This window comes from Macrotis lagotis, chromosome X (assembly GCF_037893015.1).
Source record: "Macrotis lagotis isolate mMagLag1 chromosome X, bilby.v1.9.chrom.fasta, whole genome shotgun sequence".
NCBI lineage: Eukaryota > Metazoa > Chordata > Mammalia > Peramelemorphia > Peramelidae > Macrotis > Macrotis lagotis.
In genome coordinates, this window is record NC_133666.1 from 610,773,746 (window position 1) to 610,796,127 (window position 22,382).

Here is a 22,382-nt window from a genome sequence, read left to right on the forward strand (position 1 = left end):
CCTTGACTACACTTGGATTAACAAAGATCGTATTTGTAAACTAAGATACATTTAAAGATTCACACTTGGGAGCTGATTAAAGAAAACACCATAATTTCTTCAGGGTAATATCCATTTTGCAAAGAGATAAAAGATACTTTACCTAATATGCTTTAGATTCTTCAAAGATTTATGATTTTGTCAGTATGGATACTGCCTCCTCCAACAAAATCATAATTTAAAAACAATAAAAACAGTAATAAGTGACCCACATAAACACATTGTTTTAAGGTTTATAAAGCACTCTTTCTGTAAAATTTTAGGTGTATTCATATTAGGTGGAAATTTGGACATTATTATGCCCTTTTGTCAAAGAGATAAAGGGACTTGCTAAAGTTAAGAGTCAGGTATCAAACCTAGATAATCCAACTCCCATAGCTAATACTCTTTCTTTGATACCATGTAAGACCATGATCTTATTAGACTCTTTTCCTCTCTTCCTTTCTGAATTTCTATCTACTCAAATCTCAAATCTCAAAGCAAATGCTACCTCCTCCCAAAAGATGCTTCTGATACTCCTCAGTGGGTAACCATTTTTTCCCATTAGAGGATATTTTGACTGTATTTCTCTAATGAACTTATATCAAACAGTATATTTACTTTGGTTTGAGGTCAGAGTGCCGGCCTTGGAAGACAGCAGAAGACAAATTCAAATCCTAATAACAGCACTTACTTCATGAGATTGTTGTGGGAAGCCAATGATATAATATATGTAAAGTACTTTCCAAACTTAAACGTTCTTTATAGATTATAGTTATTATTGCTACTGAGGTTCAAGGTATCTACTGCCAACTGTACTTTTAGGTGGGGAGGACTGAGACAACTAATGAACACAGGATATCAAAGTGGCAGGGATTCACATTTTATAACAACATAGTTTAATGATCATGTAAAATCATATATTAAAGTTATTGGGTTATCATAACAGCTCAAAACAGCAAGAGTTAGAGGTGAGATTACTGTGACTGCTCAGGGTTATGGCTGTCACAGATGGAAGAGTTCATAAAAAAATTATTTGCCAATACATAAATCCAAGATCTCTTATATTCAATTCAATAAACATTTACTTAGCACTATGTGCAAAGTTTTACCCTATGAACTGAAAATATAAAAACACAAATAAATTAATAAAATATGGCATAGTGGATTGAGTTTTGGAATCATGAGTTCAAATTCTACATTCTATACTCAATAAAGTTAGTTAAGTTCTGTCAGGTTTGGTTTCTTCGTCTACTCTACAGAAGTTTTGTGAGGATCAAATGAAATGGAATTAACAAAGTGCTTTGTAAACATTAAAGTATTATATAATGCTGACTATTAGAGATACTAACAGTTTTCTAATACTAATAGAGCCATATTTTAAACCTGTGATAAAAATGATAAATGTGACTTCGAGATGAAGAAATTCACTCTATTAATGCTTGCTGGCATCTTGTCTATAAATGAGTTTAATAGAAATCTTAAGTGACTTTGCCAGGACCACAGAGTCAATATGGGTAAAAGGCTTTTTACTCATGGGCAAACAAGTCAGTGTTGGGATCCAGGGATAGATGGGTTGGGGTAGAAAGAGGAGTGGTTATGTAGAAAAACCATTTTTAAGTCCCTATTCATTCTCTTAAATCTCATTCCTATGGACTTCCCTGGAGTGTTTGACATTGTTGACCACCTTCTCCCGCCTACAAACTCTCTCCTGTCAGGATTTTCCTGATACTGCTCTCATTCTCCTCTTACCTCTCTAACCACATCTTTTCACTTTTAAAATTCTGAGTTCCAAATTCTCTCCCTTTCTCTAGTTCCTCTCCCACTCATTGAGAAGGTAAGCAATATAAAATATATTATACACAAAAAGCAATGAAAACATATTTCCCATATTTGCCACCTTGGAAAAAAAAGAAATAAAAATAAAATGAAAAAATATGCTTCAATTTGTAGTCAGAGTTCATCAGTAATATCTCTGGAATTGTTTAGCATTTTCAATATTCCTTTGGAATTGTCTTGGATCATTGTCTTGACCAGAGTAGCTAAGTCTTTCACAGTTGATCATCATTATTGTTTGTAATTGTAAAGCTGTTTCTGATCTGCTCACTTTACTTTTCATCAGTTCATATAAGTCTTCTTACTTTTCCTGAAATTATCCTCTTCATCATTTATTATAGAACAATAGTATTTCATCACAATCATATACTATACGATGGGCTATAATCTATTATAATAAACTGCTATAAATATTTTTGTATAAATAGATCTAACCACTCTTGCTTAGTCTTCTTTGAGAGGTCTTCAATCACATAGACCAAATGTCTGTCTTGGCCCCTCTTTTGTAGTTTCTCCATATTACATCCTTGATGATCTCATCAACCCCTATTGGTGCAATCAATATCTCTTGGTAGATGATTCTTAATTCTTTAAATTCAGCACCAGAATCTCTTGAGCTCTAGTATGACAATGATATGTCTATTGGTCAATTCAAACAGGATATCCTGTAGGCATTTTAGAATCAATAAAAATAACCTTTCCGCTAACTCCTTGCTTCCATTTTACAAGTAGTGACCCTTTCTGCCAAGGAAAGTTCCAGTAGGTACACCCATAATTTCATTCCATCCCATCCTCTACAGCAGATTGTCCCCTCTGTAATCTTTATTATATCAATGTTCAATCTCTCCATGTCAGTTGGCTACTTCCATGCTGCCAATTAACATGCTTAAGTCTTCCTCATTCTTAAAAAAAATTTCCATTTGATCTAATTATGCCAACAATCATTTTCTACTATTCCTTCTACTATTTCCTCCCAGAGAAGGTCATCCACAAACTACCTCCACTTTATTTCCCCTATTGCTTATTGCTGTGTAGCCTGGCTTCTGACCTTATCATTCAATTGAAATTGCTCTTCCCAAAGTTGCCAATGATCACTTAACTAGCAAGTCTAATAGTCTTTTCTTAATCTAATATCTTTAGCTCTCTCTATAGCTTTTGACACTATAACTACTCCTCTTTCCCTAGATAATCTCTTCACTTCAGGATGTAATGGGACTAGTTGAACTTTAAACTCTCTTCTAGATCCTTCCCCAAAAAATAACAATCTACAGCCTTGGTCTCTGAGCTCCAATTTTCTTCATTCACCAACAACTCTAATATTCTCTATTCTGAAATCAAAGTTTCTTTTAAGGTTTCTTCCATATTTCACTTTCTTTGATTATAAATTTAAAATCACAAAAGAGAATTTAACACTCATAACAAAAAGTTTTTTTAGTTTGGGCTCTGTATTAATCAATCATTATACTAAAAAAAGAAACATGTATAGGAACATGCTTCACATTGGTGAAAAAAATTCTTGTGAAGAAATAAATGTGTGGAAGACAAAAAGGATTGGTTTGATTTGGTAGCAAACAGGAAACTTGACTCCCCATTTTCTTTAAAGAAGCAGATATGTTCTCACTTGTACAAAAATATTTATAGCAGCCCTGTTTGTGGTGACAAAAAATTGGAAATTAAGTGAATGTCCTTCAGTTGGGGAATGGCTTAACAAGCTGTGGTATATGTATGTCATGGAACACTATTGTTCTGGGAGAAACCAGGAGGGATGGGAAATCAGAGAAGCCTGGAAAGATTTTAAGGAACTAATGCTGAGTGAAGTGAGCAGAACCAGAAAAACATTGTACACCCTAACAGCAACATGGATCAATCCTGATGGACTTGCTCATCTCTTCAGTGCAACAACCAGGGACAACTTTGGGCTATCTGCAATGAAGAATACCATCTGTATCCAGAGAACGAATTATGGATTTTGAACAAAGATCAAAGACTATTACTGTCAAATTAGGGGGAAAAAAGCATTATATTATTATGTAATTTTACTATCTCATACTTTATTTTTCTTCCTTAAGGATATGATTTCTCTGTCATCACATTCAACTGAGATCAGTGTATAACATGGAACCAATGTAAACACTAACAGAATGCCTTCTGTGGGGGGTGGGGGGAGGGAAGCAAGAATGGGGAGGGATTGTAAAACTCAAAATAAATAAAATATTTCTTAAAACAAAAAGCAGGTATGTTCCATCCTTCTAAATATTGATGTAAAACATGGAACTACCCTAAAGATAAAGGTCAGAACATTTCCTGTTTCTCTAAAAAGGTCAAGAAAAGTTCAAGACAAGATCTCTACTATGAAGCCCAAAAGGAACTAATGACTTTCACCTTTCAAGAACTTAAAAATGTATTCAAATAAAGGTTTCTCTTTTTTTTCCCCAAGGTAGGCTAAGAAAGAAAATGTTTGGTAGTTTCAGAAATATGTTTAGAGTAAAATTACAAAGTGGTTGGGGAAAAGGTGACATTAGGGTTGATTTTATTTCTGTGATACTTCTTGCTACACAATATTTTGATTAAAAGCACCCTCCTAAGAGTAATATTGTAATAATCACTGATATTTGCATAGCACTTTGTGGTTGGGTGACATGAATTTTCTCATTGGTCCTTTGAGCAACCATGTGTAGAAGTCCAAGTTTTATCCATGTTATTAATGAAGAAACAATTTACAGAGATGAAATAACTTACACTAAATTACATGGTTAGGATTTCAAACAAGGTTTTCAAATTCTACCTTTAACACATACTAGCTATGTGACCATGGACAAGTCACTCAGCTTCTCCAATCTCAATTCACTTAATATTAACAGGTATAATTATTCTCTCCAGATGATTTCGAAGCTTACATGAAATCTGGCAGGTAAAGAATTTTCTAAACATTAAAGAACTACTATGATGTTAATTATATTATGGTCAAAAGTTTCCAATAAATTGGATTTGTTCTTCCCTACTTGATAAGGAAAAATTATCACCAATATTAGGTGAATTTCAGTTCATCATAAAGACATTTTAACAACTGAAATTCACCCAATATTGGTGACAATTGGGGCAGCTAGGTGGCACAGTGGATAGAGCACTGGCCCTGGAGTCAGGTAGTACCTGACAGACACTTAATAATTACCTAGCTGTGTGGCCTTGGGCAAGTCACCTAACCCCATTTGCCTTGCAAAATCCTTAAAAAAAAAATTGGTGACAATTGTTCCTTATCAGGCATGGAGTTCACTAACCAAGGAGTTCATCAACAAAGAAAAGAAATTTGTGCATTTGAGATAGTGAGCTTCCCATCACTGGAGGTCTTTAAGAAAAAGAGAATAACTTCATCATTATCATGTTATATAGCAGAGATTCAAATACTGAGTGAGAAATCAGGCTAGATAATCTAGAAATGCAGCATGGTTCAAGAGAAAAGAACTAGACTGGGATTTAGGAAGACCTTGGTTCTGTGTTTGCTAACTGTGTGACACTTGGAAAGTATCAACCTCTCCGGGTTTATTAAAAGAGAAGTTTGGATACCATGACTTGTATGGTTGTTTCCAGTTATTAATCTATAATTCTATGGTTTCAGATGTTTCTTTCTACCCCTGGAATCATATGACCTCAAATTAAAGATATGAGAATTATGGGTTACTGAGTTGAATTAATAATTTAGATTTGTGAGCTTTTAGGCTGATACATATTTTAGGCTGATACGTAAAGTGCAATGATTTCAAATTTGAAAGGGAATGAGTAATAGACCAACAGAGAAAAGAATCCTCCCAAATTGGGGGATTCTTGGCCTGTGTTTCCATAAATCCTCTAAATAACAATCCAATATGCTGGAAGCCTTCCTCTGGTCTCCTAAGATGCCAGTGTCAATAAAATGTACTCAGGTTGTCTTTCATTCTAAATACATCACCAGCTCATTTCCTCTGCTGGTATTTGATAGTGTCTTTCATTCCACTTCTTTCATATAAACCATTCTTGTAATAGACTTTGGATTATTTATGTTTACTATGTCTATCCATTATTCCATTATCCACTAGCACAGACACTGTGCTAAATACACACAGAAGACACAAAACCAGAAGTAAAACAGTAACTTTTCTCAATTAAAGGACATTGTCTTAGAAAAGTGTGGTCTTTCATGATTTGTAGCTATAATGCATATTGGTATTAAAAGACCACTGTGTAAGTGATAAAGATCACTGTGTAAGTAATAAAGTTGTGATTATTGTAATCACTTGGAAGCTTCACAAATGAGATCTAGCCTAAACTCATCTATTAACTCAGGTCTCAGCCCGGGTAGCATATATTCAAGATTTACCTATCTAGAGGCTCTAGTTTCCTGAGCACATACCAGAAGAGAAATGAAAGGTTTTTAATTTATTTTGTTTTCCACCAAAGATAACTAGATTAATATCTTACTTGCATTTTTTCCCAACAACAACAAAGAAACAAACCAATAACAATGACTCACAAATTTTACCAATTACCATTATTTTTTTAAAAAATTATTTATTTAAGGTAATGGGGTTAAATGACTTGCCCAAGGTCACACAGCTAGGCAATTATTAAGTGTCTGAGGCCACATTTCAACTCAGGTTCTCTGGACTCCTTGGCCAGTGCTCTATCCACTGTACCACCCAGCTGCCCCCCACCCCTGAAACCATTATTTAGAACATGAACCAACTGTTCTTATAGTCACAAGTATTACCCTTGAGTCAGAAGTCTGAATTTCTAGACAACCTGAGCTATGAAACCATGCATTAGAAAGATCCTATTCCTTTTCTTGAAATGTAGAGTTATTTTTTTCTAATTCAGATTTCCTTAAAAAGGTATAGACTCCAAGCCTCGGTGAACCCACACATTCCCTTTTTATTAATTTTTTTCCTTTTCTGAAATGTGGGGTAATAGAAAAACTGTGCTGCATACAGAGTATGCTCTGATTTCAATGATTCAACATAACAGGGAAGGAAAAGATATTACCAAGAGAATGTGTAACTAGAAAAAGTGAGAATTTGATTGTCCCTGAAATCAAAAGAATGTGAGGAAGAGTTCTAGCACCCCCAGTGAACCTTTTATGCAGGATTTATGTAAAAACAGTGCATAGAATGGCAAGGGATAAATAGACTCAAAGAAGTCATGTTTTATTTAACTGAAGGAAGTAGTTGCACTGAAGAAATACATCAAAGTGCCAATGAATTTGGATTGTCAATCAACTCATGCTTCTAATACCCCTAATTTTACCAGTGTTAAGACTTACTATGGCAAAAGGATGAGAAAATGGGTAATGCTAGGACCAGAGTCCCAAAAGCTGCTCTTCCTGTCTTCATCATGGATTGAAGATATTGATAACCCTATCCTGATGTGTAAGAATCTGTGGTTAGTATCCCAGTAATGTAGCTGGAAGGTGAGGAATTTGGGCAGGAGTTAGAGAGGAGGGGAATGAGAAAGAGAAAGTAGTTCCTGTACAGCGACAGGATGACAGGGAGGAAGAATATGGATTTTTGAGGAGTGGCTAGGTGGCACAGTGGATAAAGCACTGGCCCTGGAGTCAGGAGTACCTGGGTTCAAAATCCGGTCTCAGACACTTAATAATTATCTAGCTGTGGGGCCTTGGGCAAGCCACTTAACGCCATTTGCCTTGCAAAAAAAAAAAAATATGGATTTTGGTAGATTTCCAGACTCCACTGTGCTAGCCTTCTGGGTGTGGGCATTGATTTGGGCTCTGGAGGTAGATGTACTGGTAGGTAGGTTTGTAGTCTCATTTTAGGAAATCTTAGATAATGACTCTGCTTCCTTTTCCTTAGGAGAAATGAGAACTGATCTTTTAACCTGTCTGAGATGTTAAGCTAAGCAGATGCTTTTATGAATGGTTATGCTTCTTGCTGTCACTACTGCCATGCTGACTGCTGATATTTCTTCTGTTCTAGCTCTGACTGCTGAACTTCTTAGTTGAGGTGTTGACCAAAGAGATAATGATCACTGCAACTGAAGAAGAATAAGATTTAAGAATCTGCTATTTGCTTTCATTATAATAATCCAAGATCTGGTGGCAGATATCTTCTAATATGCTAACACATAATCTTGAATAAATTGTTGTCACCACTTCTTATATACTGCTGTTGCTTTTCCATGCTGTTATTTCAAAATTGCACAAAAGGATTATTGATGTCTTTATACAAGAAGTAAAGAGACCTGCCCAAGGTCATAAAGGTAGAAGGTGACACAGTTCCAACTTAGTTCCTAACCCCAAATACAGAGAATTTTCCATTATATGATGTTTTTTTATATTTGCAAGCTATCTCCTTCTCCTTGAATCTGTCATAGCCTGCTCAACATTTTCAAGGAATCAATCAAACTTAAATTTGTAATACACCTCTTTATCCCCATGACTACCTTTCCAAATTTGATTGCAAATTTCCCAAGGGCAAGGATTATCAACTTATTACCTTAACTCTCCAGGATTCTGTACTTTGTCTTAGATGTAATATTTATTTTAAATGCTTTTATAAAATGAATTTTTTTTGAATTCCAGTATTTATACAAAAACATAACAATAAGAAGTCACATAAAAATGTTTTTAAGGTTTGCCAAGATTTTTACATCCATTACCTCATTTGCTCCTCACAGCAACTCTATGAGATAAATAATAATTACTCAAATTTCTATACCATTTCATAAAAGCCTTTCTATACAGAAAAATCTCAACCTAATGTCTCATAGCCAGGCATAGCCAGGGTTTGAATTCATGTCCTCTGACTGTAGTGCTCTTTCAAGTATGATATAATGATTTCAACAGGCACATTGTTAATGACAATGTCAACTAGTCTGCTTAAATATATAAATGCACATATGTCCTTAGAAAAAGGGGGCTCTAGTTACACAGAGTCTTTTTTACCTTGCAAATGGTGATAAGTTCTTAGAAGAGATGAGTTTTAATAAACCATGAGTGATCTGCATGAAAAGGATGAATTATGCAAAACAATAAATCTATTTTCAAGGCCATTGATACTCATGAGGGAAAGGAGAGTTCTGTTTCCTTCTGTGCCCTAATGGATAACCTTGCTAGTGATCAGAAGGGAGAATTGACAAGACTTTTAATGAATAATGAAACAATCGTGTTTTGAGGCCATTCACTTTGGTCCTAAAATGAGCCTGTCTACCCATGACAGTTGTTTGAAGGAAAGCAAGGTACTACTGGAATACAAATGGAGTAAAATATAAATGAATAAATGAGAAAGAAAGAAGAACCAGCACACAAACTACTGATGAGGCACTGAACAGCTGGATATCACTCATCAAAGTCACTTAAGGAAAACAGGGCTTGGCACACTCTTGAAAGAAAAAGGTGACAGAAGTGATTAAGGATAAGTATAAAATCACAAGATATCAGAGACAGAAAGAACATTAGATATTATCTATTTTTACCATTTTGTTATACATGTGAGAACACTGAGGCCCAAATAAAGCATGTGATTTGCATGAGGCCACATAGTAAATAAGTGGCTGAGCTAGAAACCTCCCAAGAAAGAGATCTAGAAGACTTAGCTAACAATATGCAAAAAAGTCAAGTCTTTTGAGAAAAAGCATGACTAAGTCAAAGCATATAATGTAGAGGGCAGAAGAATGTGTTAGGGAAAAATGTTGTATGCAATCATTTCCATAACTGTAGAAGTTTTCAACATGAAAAGTAGAACTGATACTAAGAGACAATGCAACGTTGAATTTCCAGACAAATTGATCCAAATATAATCTATAAATAAAAATTATCCCTATTATTAATTATCTATAAAGTCCTTTGCTTGCCAAGTCCTATAACCTATAACCTAGGCAATGAGAATACCATCATCATCATCTCTATTTTATAGATAGACAATCGAGGGCTCTGAGCAGTTGAAGAGACTTTTCTAAGACCACAACGAGAATAAAGAGCAGCACAGCAACTAAGGCTGAACTGAAGCTCATTCATCTCTTCCACTGAAATCTTCATCAATTACTTTAGTACAAATTGATCTCTCCCTTCCCTGAACATCCACAGACAGCATTTACATTCTTTATTTCAGCTATATGGATCTTATTTTCCTAACTGCTCTTTTTTTGACAATACTGTGAGGTAAGTAGAAGTAGCAGCATGGAATTATGAGAATATTTAGAATTGAAAGAGAACTCAGACAATTCCCTTAATTTACAAATGAAGAAACACAGGCAAAGAGAAGGAAGTGACTTCAAAGAGTCCCAGATTTAGAGATGGGTAAGATTTTGGAGTTCATTTTAATCCAATCTTTCCATTTTAAAGATGAGATTCAGATCCAAGGCCACATCATTACTCAGTTGTAGAGAAAAAAATGAATGCCTGAAACTATACTGTGAAATGACAGTACTTGCCCAAAGTAATATTAAACTAAAGAACAGGAGAGCCAGGAATGAATAGGATTTGGGATCCAATGACAGGTCTGATTCACAGCTCTGTCACTTACTACCTCTGAGACCCTGAGAAAGTTACTTTAGCTCTCCTGGCTTCAGTTTCCTAGATTATATAACTTTTAATATTCCTTCCTGGTCTAGATCTATGATCTTAAAATCCTATGATCTAGTTTCTGACCTTCACTCTGCCCTTTACTTCCAGTCTAACTTTAGGTATTTCATTTAACCTCTCTGTATTTTCATCTCCACAAATTTAGGTTATCTACTCTCAAGTAGATGAACAATTCTTTTCTTCTTCTCTGATGGAACCTCTATCATAACGTCCATAAAGGCTACTCCAAACCATCTCCTCTGTCTTCAGATACTAGAGTGGTTTGCCATTTTCTTTTCTTCCTTCTGTCTTTCTTTCTGTCTTTCTTTCTGTCTTTCTTTCTTTCTTTCTTTCTTTCTTTCTTTCTTTCTTTCTTTCTTTCTTTCTTTCTTTCTTTCTTTCTTTCTTTCTTTCTTTCTTTCTTTCTTTCTTTCTTTCTTTCTTTTAGTTTTTGCAAGGTAAATGGGGTTAAGTGGCTTGCCCAAGGCTACACAGCTAGGTAATTATTAAGTGTCTAAGGCCGGATTTGAACTCAGGTATTTCTGACTCCAGGGCTGGTGCACTCTCCACTGTACCACCAAGCCACCCCTGGTTTGCCATTTTCTTCTCCAGTTCATTTGATGCATGAGAAATTTGAAGTTTGCCCAGGGTCACATAGCTACTAATTATTTGATGCCAGATTTGAACTCAGGAAGATGAATCTTCCTGCCTTCAGGACTTTACACTGTGCCACCTAGTTGTCTTCCTTGTCATACAATTTCTACCCTAATTTAGGCTCCCAAGATCTCTAATATTATAATAACCTCCCAATTTGTCTCCCTGACTCAATCCACATAGTTGTTAATTTGATATTTCTAGATCAAATCATTTCCACCCAAATTAAAAAAAAACTTCAATAGTTCCATATTACTTCTAAAATAAGTAAAAACATATCTACATACTGGTATTTGAAAACTTTCATGACATGGGTCTCCTTCTTCCTTCAAAGTCTTATTTAATATTACTTGCCATCAAACTCTATCAACCAATCCCATGGCACAACTTTCCACATCTCTGGACTCAAAGTCATTTCATAAGTGGTTCCCATATAACTATTCTCAGTTGCTTCCTTTTTAAGAGACCTTTCCTTATCTCATGAATTATTAGCATTCTCTCCCTTGAAGACACTTTTAATATAATTTATATGTACTTACCTATATATATGTCCTACCTCATCCAGGAGAATGTAAGCTCTTTCACAGTAGAGACTATAACTTTTTTCTTAGTATGCATACCTAGAGTACTTGGAAAAATAGTAATTTAACAAATGTTTGCTGAAATGAACTGAATTAAAAGTTAATGTTCTTCATTATTAAACATATCACCTAGGAGTAAAGCAATTCCTGTCTCTTAAAAGTGAAATCACTTGTTGGGCTTTGAAACTCATGAGTTAAATGGAACCAATGCTATCACTGAATGCCAATTTTTATGTTTAATTTTGTGCCTGAATATGAAAATAACTGTCAACAGTTGGCACTAAAAAAAAACTTATTTCAGAGTACTCTATAAAAAGGTGGGTTTTTAATACCAAGTCATATGATTCAGTCTTTAAACAGCTGATAAACTCACCAGGGAAATCATGATGATGACATTTCAATACAAATCAAGGTACAAATCAAGGAATTGAATTTAAAAGGGGACCATGGACACATAATTAAATTGAACTTTCATCTCAAGATAATTGTTAGCTATATGGTGAAAATTTTAAATTACTATCCAGTACCATGTGGGTCTCTTTAATTGATTATTAAGAATATCAGACTATTTAATATTTTTAAATGAAATATGATTATAAATGGAAATGATCCAAGCAGCCTCTAGGAATGATCTTCCTTTCTGAGTCCAAAGCTGACTTCATGAAATTAAAAAAGGAGGATTAACATTGATATCTGAACTACAGAGGAGAAAAGATAACTTTTCCATTAATCCCTTAAAGGTCAATTAAATTCATAAAACTGCTCTTTTACAGCTCAATTATTTATTTAAAATATATGAAGTGAAGAGATAACCTCACCTTGTGAAAGTCAAAATTTTTGAAATTCAGCAAAAACATTCTCAGTACCAACAAACCTGATGCCAAGTGCTACCCAGAATAAAAACCCAGGAGATGGAGAAGAAAGTCAGTAGTTTCATGTTTAGGAAGTTTCTGATGGACTGGAAACTATGAAAAGATACGAACCATTTCTCATGTAGAGACTTAATATGGGGTAGTGGAACAGTGATGGGTCTAGGAGCCAGAAGACCCAGAAGTGAGTCACTTCTCTGCCAACTACTATCTGAAAGACTTCAGGTAAGGTACTTTAGTATTAGTATAAGGGGAACTGGATGCTAGATTGGGGAGAGACCTTAAAAAATTAATTCTACAATATAAAATTCAGTCCAATAAGTGGTTAGAACATTATGTCAGCAAATAGAGTATAAGACCTGGACTCAGGAAGATGTAAGTTTAAATCTAGTCTCAAACAATTTTACTAGCTATGTGGTCCTGGGAAAGTCACTTTATCTCTATCAGCCTCAGTTTTTCCATCTATAAAATAGAAATAATAATATCACCTACATTCCAGGATTGTTATGATGATAAATGACAATATTTAAGGGTTTTGCAAATACTAAAGAACTATAGAAATGCTAGTTGTTGTTATTGATTAAGCTCTTACTTCTATATGCTGACTTCTTCCATTAGATTTTTCCCCTTAGTAGGTTTATTGAAGGCAGAGACTATCTTTAGAGCAAGCATTCAATAAATGCTGGCTTTATCTGATCTATTAATCTGTCTTTCAAGACTAAATAGCAAAGAGAGAGAGAGAGAGAGAGAGGGAAAGACAAGACACACACATGCACACACACGTGAGAGAGAGAGAGAGAGAGAGAGAGAGAGAGAGAGAGAGAGAGAGAGAGAATGAACAAAGATATAAGGGGGAAGGAGAGGGAGAGGGAGAACAGACAGAGAGAGGGAGAGCAGAGAGACAGAGAGTGAGAGAATTATCAGGAAAACCCAGAAAGGAGAAATATTCAGGAGAGGAAAGTCAGATCTACAGAAAGGTCAAGCAGGATAAGGAGTGAGAAAAGACTGTCAAAACTGGCAATTAAGCTAACATTAGTAACTTTTTATTTTTTTGGCAAGGCAATGGGGTTAAGTGGTTTGCCCAAGGCCACACAGCTAGGTGATTATTAAGTGTCTGAGGCCGGATTTGAACTCAGGTACTCCTGACTCCAAGGCCAGTGCTCTATCCACTGTGCCACCTATCCACTCCCTAACATTCATAACTTGGGTGAAAGCAATTTTAAATCAGTAGAGGCATTTAAGTATCACAGTGGATTCAGTACAGGACCTATAAAGTCTGAGTTTGAATTCTGATCCAGAAATTAGTTATGTGATCTCAACTAAAATTTAATGTCACCTGTCTCAGTTTCCCCAATTGTAAAATGGGAATAATAAAACTACCTAAGTCACAGATTGGTTGTAAAGCCATTAGGACAGTGTCTGGCACACAGCTTTACATTGGAGTTAGCAATTGACCTGACCTCTGAAAGAATCGAAAGCTTCTTTAAAGATAAGAGGTGAGGTAGGCACAGAGAGGCAGATGATGCAATACCAAATTAAGGTATGGGCAAGTACAATGTTAGAACTTGAACACAGAATGTAAGAGATACACTGAAAATTAGAGAACAGGGCACCAAGGACCAGGGAAATACAAGAACTTGTCCACAGTCCAGTCCATCTCATTGCAGAACTAGGACTCTAGTAGTGGCTTTTTTTCTTACCACAACACCCATTCACTCACCTTCACCACCAATAAAATATTGAATGACATTTTACAAATGGGTAAGTTGAGATAAAATTAACTGACTTGCTAAACGTGACACAAACTGGCAAAGGTGGGACTCAACTATGTTACCTGATTTTCAGTTCAATAATCATGTTGCCTGTTGTTAATAATGATTTTAATTACTTCTGATATCTAATGTCTATTAACAATAACCAATAAAATATCCCGTGAGGGGTTCATCAATTCTAATGAAGTCAATGAACCATTAAAATTCAACATCATTATAAATGGGATGAATCGGGCAAGGCACCCACATTCAGAAGAACAGACTCCCAAATAAAGCAGTAAGACTACAGTCTTGGATACAGAATAGCAGTATCATTTTAACTTAAAACAAAAGGCTTCTAATGGACAGAGAATTAAAATGTGCTCCAGAGGAATTAGCTTAAGAATTATAGATCACAGTCACATTGTCCTACCAATAGAAATAAACATAAAACATTAGAACTCAAAGGGATATTGCATTTTTAGCATCATGTATTAAAGTGTCTAGCCTCTCACTGAGCTTAAAAGGAAACTGAAGTTCAGAAAGATTCAAATTTTTTTCCCCAAGATCCTACAGCTAGGACAGTCAGGAATCAAAACAAGGTTTTGTGACAGTTTTCTTTTGAATTATGCTGAACTTGTCCTTCTTTCATTGCTATAGGTGGACATTTATATATGGTTTTCATTTTATTTCCTTAACATGAGAAAAACAGCATTTGAAAAAGAATTGGAAGTCTTTTGCATTTAATGTTCCTCTTTGGTTCAATTCAAAGAATCATTTAATAAGCATCTATCAAGTTTATGGTGCCAAACAAAGGAGACAAAGACTTCAAAACATCTCCTGCTCTTAAGAAGATTTCACTGAATGGTGAGACACTATCAGATACACAAGTAAATAAATGGTATATATAAATTTATACAAAGTTAATTTCAAGAGTCTAAGCATTTAGAGCAGCTATTCTCCTGCTACAAAAAAAGGTCCAATGAGGATCATACTCCATTTAATTCAGCTTCCAGTGATTTCCCAGGTTAGTTTCCCATGGGAGAGATTAACTTTTATGGAATGTACCCAATGCCCACCAATGGAACAGTCAGTCACTGCTCTAGGAGAAGGAACTAGGAATAATCCAATCAGTCCATTCAGAAAGGCTAATGAAAATGAATGTGCCCACAGCTTCATCATCACTTTTCCAACCCTGAGAAAAAAGATTCCCATTCAAAACAATGATAATAACAGTGACTTCTCATTCTAATACAGCATTTTAAGACTTCCAAATATTGTCCTCACAACAAAATGAGGGAAAGAAACAAGTCTTATTAAGAGCCTCCCAAGTGCTAGGTACTGTGTTAAAATCTTTACCAACATTATCTCAGTAAGGAAGGAAGTGCTTATATTACTATTTTACAGATGAGGAAAATGAACTTTAGAGGGTTAAGTGGCTTGCCTATGGTAATTCAGGAATGTTTAAGGGGAAAAGTTACAGGTTTCAATAGTATATTCATCACCATTTTTATCCCTTCTACTTGAATCCCTCTCCAGTACAGGGGATGTTTCACATGGAAAAAAAGAAGATATTGGGAACAAGATTAAGCACATCAAATATTTGATCAGCTAAGAAAACACATATAAAGTTCTTTGCAAACCTGAAAATACTATATAAATGCTAATAGTTATTATTAGTGGTATCAGTACAAGAGTTGTATAAGAAAAAAGCAGAATCAGACAGACAGAAAAGACTTTTTAAGTGTAAATTACATGCCAGGCACTATGCTCAGTACTAGGAATATAAATACAGTAATATAAGGCAATAGCTTCCTTCAAGTAGCTTGTGTTTTCTTTGGGGGGGGGTTGTTTGTTTTGTTTTTGTGACACAATGGAGTTAAATGACTTGCTCAAGGTCACACTGCTAGTAAGTATCAAGTGTCTGGGGCAGTATTTGAACTCAGGTCCTCCGGAGAGGTCTGGTGCTCTATCCATTGAGCCAACTAGCTGCCCTTGTAGCTAGGAAACATATAAAGGGAGTACTGGAAAGAAGTTGATAGGGATATGGTGAGACTACAAGTAATAAAGAAGCCTATTCTGGAGGAGCACAGGAAACGGGTTATATCACACCAAGGAGATGGATCTTGAGGATCCAACAAGGTTCATCCCTTTACAATATGTATTCATTAAGCCTGGGATCACTTTATCCTTGGTCTACAAATGCAGTGGTAATGTCAATGTGTCACAGAGTTTTTGGGGAAGATTTTTTATTTTGCCTACTTGAGTCCTGCATTAAATAGCTATTTCTAAAAACTATAATTAAGACTATTTGGTATCAAGTGATAATCAAGGAAAAGAAAAGGGGAATCACATTAATGTGAGCCAGTGAATTGTGATATAATGCCTGGAACTTAAGAGATGTTCAATAAAACCTTGTTGAAATGAAGTCCTGACCCAAATGAGACTAACAAGTAATATTTGTAACTAAATCCATGAATCTTTCTCCTCCATCTTCAGTACCATGACAATGAAGAACAGAATAGCACCTGTGTCTTGATTCAAGTGATGACTTCATTAGAATTCTCTCTTCCTTCTCCTATGAGGAAGAGAGAAGTCATGCCAGGTGGAGTTAATGTCCCCTGTGTTTTCTCAAATCATATGCTTTTCCAAGAATAAGTCCCTAAAGCATTAATGAATAGATCTGGACCTTTAATAGTAATAATACTATGTGGGACAAATGTAACCACTTAAATTTCAGTGATTTCTCAAGGTATAAAGAGAAAAAGCTTTATTTGATTCTTGAGAAGTGGGCCCCACTCAGCCTTAGAGATGGAGAGTGAGGCAAAGGAACAAAAGACCCTAAGGGTCATATATCCTAACTCCATCCCTGCCCCCCCCAACCTCATTAGTGAGGAATGTGGTCTTCACAATCTAAACTTGTAAACCAATCTAAAGGAAAAAAGTATATAATTCAGGGACAGGATTACCCCTTCAGCCCCAGACAGGGTCAGTTGACTCTTTACATTTTGGTCATGATACTCCAGAAGTTGCTTGTCAGGGGAGGAGGGGCAGAAGAGATATAACAAGTTCAACTATTTCTAATCTATAATGGTCTACTGAAGAAATCTCAGGCCTTATCCCACTCAAAACCTACTGAGTTAGATGTGCCTGAACTTTATAACTCCCTTAAAGAGAAACTTGGCTTCTCTGGGTCCCTCTTACATAATTTTAAAGTTCTAGGCAAATATTTCTAAATATAAAAGGAGTTGGGATTTGGAGACTGACAAGTGAAGGCAGGGAAAGGGGAAAAAGTCATCAGATACCCATCAGATACAAACAGCCATTCATGAAAGTAAGGTTCAGGGACATATTTTTAGAAAAAGATATGGCTGGCAAGGCTACATACATCTGTATAGAATAACTCTTGTCCACCTTCCACCTTACAAGAGTTAGGAGCATGACACTTCTACAATTTGGAAAATCTGGGTAAATTTCGTTGACCCTTCCTTCATACCAGAAAAGAAAGTCTGATTTTCTAATGTGGTATTTATGGGACATTTTATGGGGTATTATTGTAAAATTTGGGTTAAGTATTTGGTCCCAGGCTCTGTGTTGTCTGCTGGTCTTTGACTGTTTGTGGCTTCCACAAAATTCTCCAAAAGTTTCGATTTAAATTTCTTATGCCAACCCTGGAAATATGGAAATTACAATAGGGAAGGTCCCAATGGCGAACAGATACATGGCATGCAAATGGACTTGTGTTGAATATAACTGCAGGTATCAGTAATAAGTGGTTGAAAACAGGTAAAGCATGGCAATACTGCTTAAGAATAAATATCCTTTGAACTCAAGGGTTCAGGATCTAAGCAAGGGTCATATAAGGGGTGGGGGTTTGGTAAAAGACAACCAATTAGTAACAACTGATGTGTACCAATGTATATCATGAAAGTGAGGTTCAAAAGACAAAAACAAAACCATCTCTGTCCTCAAAAAAGCTTGAGATAACTGGATTAGTTGACATATAAGATCCCTTCTAGCTCTAAATCTATGATCCAATGAGCACATATAAATAAATACAAAATATCTGCAAAGTAATTCAAGGTAATTTTGAGGAAGGGGAGGCTAATAGTCAAGTGAAAGCTTTTTTTTTTTTTCAAGACTGGGATGTGGGGCAGCTAGGTGGCATAGTGGATAAAGCACCGGCCCTGGAGTCAGGAGTACCTGGGTTCAAATCCGGTCTCAGACACTTAATAATAACCTAGTTGTGTGGCCTTGGGCAAGCCACTTAACCCCATTTGCCAAGACTGGGATGTGAGTTTGTATTTGTTTGTATGTAGTAGAAAGGTGCCAGTAGATAGAGAGGCTGAAATTTGAAAAGGATAAGGATGATTAATCATCTCAACTAACCCCCTTTTCAATTTATCCATTAAAATCTCATTTATATATAAATTTGAATTTATCATAATAATTATGGTGATAACAATTATTACTACTACTTAGTTGACATAGTGTTTATAACAATCATGTGAGGGAGATCCAACAATTGTATTATCTCTATGAGGCACATAGAAGTTAAGTGACTTCCACTATAGTTACACAGCTATTATACATGGTATCAGACTTCAGTTCTTTTTTCAACTCTATAATTCTCTTTCTAATATGCCACAGAGATAGAATTGATGAGAAAAAGGAATGACAATTAATCAAGAGTTTCAAACCTAACTGTTCTTATATAGATGAGACATTTTCAGAAACACATTCCTTTCATTTCCTCTACTACTTACCATTAATCCTATAAGAATTCACATCAGGCATACCTTAATACCTATGATCTGTTTCTGAACATTAACTGGGTAAAATGTTGCCAGTTTTCATAATTGAAATTCTTCCAGGTTCAAGTAACCTAAGAAATGCATTGCCCAGTGTCAGAAACATGTCCTATTTCCCAGTTATGTATGATAATGAAACCTATCCATATGTTCTGGATCTAGGGGATCATCTGTGTGCTCCAGGGATAATTGCATTCCAGATTAGGAACCATATTAAACTGTATCTGGGAGTAATAGAAATAAGACAAAAATGATGCTGATCATATCATTAAAGAAAGATGCTGTTGAAAAGAATTAGGGTGAAACTCAAATAAGAAGATTCATGTCTACTGTAATTCTCAGAAACTTTCTATTGTTACTCACCAAACATATTGGCATGGGAATAATATTCACAAATTCATACTTTGGGGACAGCTCTGAGTTCAAGAATGCTATAATAGAATATATAACCCTACAATGAAATACATATATATGTATATGCATATTATATATATATATATATATATATATATGCAAAGTCTATGAACTTTTTTTCCAGCATGTAGCTAAAAAAAATAATACCTAAGGAAATATATGGAAGGATTTTAGACACCCTGATACCTAAAATGATGAAACCTTTCCATGTGGCCTGGACATCTGGATTTAAGAAAGTACATGACACAGGCAGCTAGGTAGCGCAGTGGACAGAGCACCAGCCTTGGAGTCAGGAGTACCTGGGTTCAAATCCGACCTCAGACACTTAATAATTCCCTAGCCGTGTGGCCTTGGGCAAGCCACTTAACCCCATTGCCTTGAAAAAATCTAAAAAAAAAAAAGTACATGACAGTTTTCCTTATCAATCTAATTAAAAGAAAAGGAATGAACATGGTTAAATCCTAAAATAACTTCTGAAATATAGCTACACACAGATTATAAAAGTAATCTGATTAACACCATTGACAAGGCTTCTGGTCCTGTGACACAGAAAACAGATATATATATATATATATATATATATATATATATATATATATATATACACACACACATATATGTATACACATATATATATATATATTATACATATATATATATACATTTTGCAACATGCAAAATGCAGTGAGATTTGATTGATTCAGTATTATTGGAAGCATAATTTTTTTTATATCAGTGGATTTTCTAGATAATTAAATTCTGAGTTTTAAAAAAAAAAACCTTTTAAAAATAACAACAAACTCATTTAACAGTATTCTTAACTAAAATGGATTGTACACTTCCCTTGCTTCTTAAAAACATAATTATAAAACTTTTTCTCCTGACTAATAGTCATCACTTTAAAAAATAATAATGAAATACCAATACCAACAGTTCAATTTTCTAAAACAATCAACACTTTCTACATCATTGCCCTGTTAGATAGGAACAAGTATTATAATTCCACTTTATAGATAAAGAAACCAATGCAATATGAAGTGACTGGAATCCCACAACCAAGGTCACACTGCTATGAAATGGCAGAATTAAGATTCAAACTCAGAATGGATCAGATGAACCCTTAATTTTACAAATGAGGAAATAGAGGTCAGAAAGAATAAGGAACTTGCCTACTATCCTACAGATCATGAGGTGCAGGGGTAGGATTGGATTCTAGATTTCCCAGGTCCAGATCTAATCATCTCTTTCACAATACTGTGCTACCTCTCATTCATTCTTGTCTTCATTTCTGAGAATGATCTTTTAAAACTGATTCAAGAAGTTGCATTGGTAGCAAGCTGATAATCTGAAGCATATTCAGGAGGGGACTAGGACACAGAAGGAATATATATATAATCATATAAAAGCAAGAATCAAAAAAAACCCCCCAAAACAACAAAAGGAAGCAAGGATCAACTTAAACCACTTGGGGCACTTAGCCTAATGACTACATGGTGAGGGTTTAGGAAAGGAAGACAGAAAGAATTGTTTTTATTTTTGAGGAAGACAGATTCTAATCATTCTTCTTGCTACTAAACAGTAAGACTAAAACCAGTGGGGGAAATTGCAGGAAGTACAATTCATTTCAACCAAAGGAAAGGCTTCATAAGTATAAGAGGTATATCAAAATGGAAGGAATTGCCATGGGGAATTCAAAGTCATGGAAGGTCTGCAGAAGCAAACAAACAAAATCCCTGAATGACCTATTGTAAAGATTTTTGATTTGGACTGATAACTCATATGAACTTTCTCATTTATTAGAGCTGTTAGAAGAAGCATATATAGACAAGGCACAGGAGGAAGCTGAATTTGAAGGTATGATATAAAAATGTAGTCAGCTAGCAAGAAAGGAATGTACTGGGTGAAAGGGAAAGAAGTAGAATGGGCTATGATATTTTACATAAAAGAAGCAAGGAAAAAGCTTTTGCAATGAAGTGGAAAGGGGGAAGGTGAGGAGGAATGAGTGAGGCTTCATTCTCATCAGAAATGGCTCAGAGAGGAAATAACTCACACACTCAAATAGAATATAGAAATCTATCTTACCCTAGAGGAAAAAGGAGATAAAAGGGATGGGAAAAGGGGAGAGGGAGTGGAGAGAGGGGATGTAGGTGACAGAAGAGGGGGGGAATTATGATTATGGAAGAAGGTAGTCAAATACAATGCACTTTCGAGTAGTGACAGAGTAAAAGGAGAGACAGAATAGAATAAATGGGAGTGGAGAAGAATACGATTGAGGAAACAAACCCAGAAAAAATATTGAAGCAACTTCTTTGATAATCTTATTATAAAGAATGTTATCCATTCCAGAGACAGAGCAGATGGTATCTGAACACAGACTGAAGTACACTTTTTTAACTTTTTTTAACTCTCATTTTATTTTTCTTGAGTTTTCTCTATCTTTCTGGGGTGAGGGGGGATTATACTTACTTTTACAAGACTATTATAGTAATGTGAAAACAATAAATTAAATATAAAAAGAAAGATTTGTGATTTTGGTAGCAGTTAGACCAGATGACCTTTGAAGTCTCTTTTAGTTCCTAATACCACAATTCTAATGTAACAAACATGACAGGGTCTTTAAAATGTAGAAGCAAAAGAACAAGGGTCCTTTCTTCAGCATTCCCAAGAATTACAAAATAGAACTTTCTAGTTCATTTTCACATTTTATTAGGAAAGAAGGAACTTCTTTGATCAGGTATTAAACATGCTGTGTTACTATGAGAAGCTTTCTGACAGTTAATCTTTCCTAACTGGGGGAATTAAAAAAAAAAAGAAGTAGAAGCTCATGTAGCCAAGAAAAAAGATAACAAAGATCATCTGATTCACAGATTGTATGTTATGGACCACAAATGCTCAACCAG

The 22,382-nt window shown here is 35.2% G+C and overlaps 1 protein-coding gene across 2 annotated transcripts in view; it reads right to left on the reverse strand.

The window, feature by feature from the left end:
• TRAPPC9 (trafficking protein particle complex subunit 9) overlaps positions 1-22,382 on the reverse strand; it is a 1,041,075-nt gene that overhangs the window by 357,567 nt on the left and 661,126 nt on the right. The window lies entirely within an intron of this gene.